The following is a 4,100-nucleotide window of genomic DNA, read 5'->3' as shown; positions in this document are numbered from 1 at the left end:
TGAAAACAATCTAATGTTAGCAAGAAACGCTAACATTTGATCTACATCACATGTTGGCAGCTCTGGTTACCGTATTTTTTCATGAGACTTAAGCCCCCCTGACACTTGTACGCATTTGTAGCACGCATTGTCACGCTTTTTGTCGTGAACTGGAGTGAACGATGCGGGGAACTGGCGTGAACGTGTCGTGAACGGTGCGTGGCATGCGTGCCATGCATGGCGAGAATTTTGAAATGTTCAAAATTTGTGGCACGCATTGTCACGACCAAATTGGCGTGAACTAGTCGTGAACGATGCGCGAACTGGAATGAACGCGTCGTCAACAGTGTGGGACGATGCGGGAGGATGCGTGCTAGTGCGTGGCAATTATATCAATGGATTTATCCCTACTTCCTCATAATCATCAAAGAAAAAATCTGTATAATGACAATATATTCTTTTACTTCTCCCCTTTCCTTATTTAATTGAGAGAGAGAGAGAGAGAGAGAGAGAGAGAGAGAGAGAGAATTATTGATTTTATAGCACAAAAAGAGGACAGAAGTTCTTTAATCCCTTCATGAGCACGTGTGATACTTGGGAGAGAGAGATATATTTTCTTCATTTTGCTTGTGGTTTATTGAATGTGTATACACACACAAACACACACACACACACACACACATATATATATATATATATATATACAAACAGGAAAAGTTACAAAACTTAACAAAAGTTTACAACTGCCATTTAAATAAGGGCGACTAAAGAAATTTACCCTGGCGAGAGACTTCAATGCTCACAGGGCACCTAACCAACCTAATATTTTTAGAGATAATATCTTTTCTGCCTCAGTTTCAATGATATTAGTTCACAAACGATACAACAAAACTAATGAATGGAATAGTCATCTTTCAATTAAATTCTAAGATAATGTAAAGTGAGTTCCAAATATCTGATCAGCATATAACTGACATAAAATATTATTTTTTCAGTAAATTGTAAAGCTTAAAAATTATTCAAACCAGTAAATTACCTATAATAATAATTAAATAATAAAAAAATACTAAATAGAAGTATAATTGTTACAAATATCTACAAAGATAACCCACACATTAATACAGGGGATATTAATCAAAGATTAGCACAAGAATACGCTTTTGATAAAAATCATGTAGGAAGCCCCATCTTTATATATGATGTGGCCAAGTCGTGAACTGGAGTGAACGATGCGTGAACGATGCCTGAACGATGTGGAATGATGCGGAAAGATGCGGAAAGATGAGTGAACGTGTCGTGAACTTGTCGTGAACTAGTCGTGCCAATTCGTGAACGTGAACTTGTCGTGAATTATGCTTGAACGTGTCGTGAACTTGTGAACAGTGCGGGAACCTCCTAGTTCGTACCAGAAATGCGCGCAAGTGTCAGTGGGGCTATAGCCTTTGCAACCGCGTCTCCAAAGTTTATCCAGTTATACTGTTTTGTCTCTTCTTCCGTTTATTATACATCAAAGAATGTAATGTATAGAGAAGAATAGGATTGTCTTGCGTTTATATATCGTTTCCCAAGTATGTTTTCCCCACCCAAAACCCCAAGTTCCCATTGGGGGTCCCCCATTATCATAGGATATATATATATATATATATATACATTTCTGAAACTATTTATTTTCGACGGGAACGAGGGTCATTTTCGATGAGAGCGTATTTTTTTCTATAAGAAAAAATAGTTTTTTCCTAGGTTATATTGCCCTGCAATACAGTAAAATAATACCGACCAACGAAGGTGTGGTTATTTCATTATTCCGTAATCAAAAAGGTAAAAAATGAAAGGACTTATCATACATATTGTCTGAATAAATTCTGAGTACGGTACAGTGGATTTTTTCTTTTTGAAATATTATTGTTTTTTAAAAATATATTAGAATTATTCATACCAATTAAGTTCTACGTTTCTGCTTTCTCTATTGAAATATTTTATCATCCTCTAACATTCCTCAATATGTCTACTAAACACAACTATGTCATCTGCGAATCGTAAGTTGTTAAGTCATTCCCCATTAACGGTAATTCCTATCTTTTCTCAAGTTAAATTCTTACAAAACTTATAATATACACACAAATACACAAACACAAAACACACACACAGACATATATATATATATATATGTGTGTATATATATATATATATATATATCTGCATATATAATACACACACACATATTTATATATATATATATATATATGTGTGTGTGTGTATATATATATATATATATACATATATATATATATATTATATATATATATACATATATATATATATATATATATATGTATATATATATATATATACATATATATATATATATATACAGTATTTATATATTTATATATATATATATATATATATGTATATATATATATATATATATGTATATATATATGCATACACACACACACATATATATATATATATATATACATACATACATACATATATAAATATATGCGTAAAAATCACAGAAAAACGTGATGCTCAGATGCAGAAGAACCATGGGGAAAATGAAAATACGAAATATACGATTAAGTCCTGACTAGCTACTATGGTGAAGATGGGTTGATTTTAATTCTAAGTACAAAACACCTGAATTCGACAGGTGTAAGTACAGAAGAATTGTCATTGACTTTTATATTTCTTCGTGGCCAAGTGGTTTAGTCACTGTCTATACAAGCTTGCCGACCAGGGTTCGATTCCCAGCCGGACCCAAGCTCTTGTCTTTGTGTAATTTCGCCTGGGGCTCTGATCCCGAGGTCATTAAGAGAATCCAGACATTAATGTATCAGAAATATATATGGCTTATTTGAATATGAAAAACACGTCTAAATGTGCAAAATTTATCATTAATTGAATGCCAAGTAACAAACTACCAATTAGCTACGATGGTGAAGATGGGTTGATTTCAATTCTAAGTACAAAACACCTGAATTCAACAGGTATAAGTACAGAAGAATTATCATTGACTTTTATCTTTCTTCGTGGCCAAGTGGTTTTGTCATTGTCTAGACAAGCTTGCCGACCAGGGTTCGATTCCCGGCTGGACCCAAGCTCTTGTCTTTGTGTGATTTCGCCTGGGGCTCTGATCCCGAGGTCGTTAAGAGAATCCAGACATTAATGTATCAGAAATATATATGGCTTATTTGAATATGAAAAACACGTCTAAATGTGCAAAATTTATCATTAATTGAATGCCAAGTAACAAACTACCAATTAGCTACGATGGTGAAGATGGGTTGATTTCAATTCTAAGTACAAAACACCTGAATTCGACAGGTATAAGTACAGAAGAATTGTCATTGACTTTTATCTTTCTTCGTGGCCAAGTGGTTTAGTCACTGTTTATACAAGCTTGCCGACCAGGGTTCGATTCCCGGCCGGACCCAAGCTCTTGTCTTTGTGTGATTTCGCCTGGGGCTCTGATCCCGAGGTCGTTAAGAGAATCCAGACATTAATGTATCAGAAATACATATGGCTTATTTGAATATGAAAAACACGTCTAAATGTGCATATCATATATATATATATATATATATATATATATATACATATATATATTAATACCAATACTACTACGTTTTTTTAAGGCTTTATTGAACACATTTTATAAATTTATGATTTTGGAAAAAATCAACAGCAATTTTCTTCTCCTTTAGTTGTAATAGGTTTTTCTTTCTCTAGATAAGACAGTTTCAGATCATTAAAATTCTACGGTTTACCTTAGTATCTCTTCATCTTACCTGTATAATTTATATCCAGAAAGACCTGCCAGTTAACCCCCAAGCCAATAATGAAACCAATTATTTAGTTATTTGATGATACCTATTAACAAAACCATTTGACATCCATGACATTTCTGACATATAAATACATACAATGCATACGCACACAAATCGCAATAAATACTTATTGGCAGTATGTGAGATATGTTCCTTCCGTGAAATAGTCAAGAAACTTTTCGGAAAATTTTACAGTTTGGAAAGTGTGTCGTAAATATATATCCAAAAATCATGTCGAAAAGTGCAAGAAATGTGAGAAAATTTAAGAAAATATTCCAAGTGAGAATT

The sequence above is a fragment of the Palaemon carinicauda genome, chromosome 23 (assembly GCF_036898095.1).
Source record: "Palaemon carinicauda isolate YSFRI2023 chromosome 23, ASM3689809v2, whole genome shotgun sequence".
Classification (NCBI taxonomy): domain Eukaryota; kingdom Metazoa; phylum Arthropoda; class Malacostraca; order Decapoda; family Palaemonidae; genus Palaemon; species Palaemon carinicauda.
The sequence above is the reverse complement of the archived record's forward strand: the minus strand, read 5'-3'. Positions refer to the sequence as shown.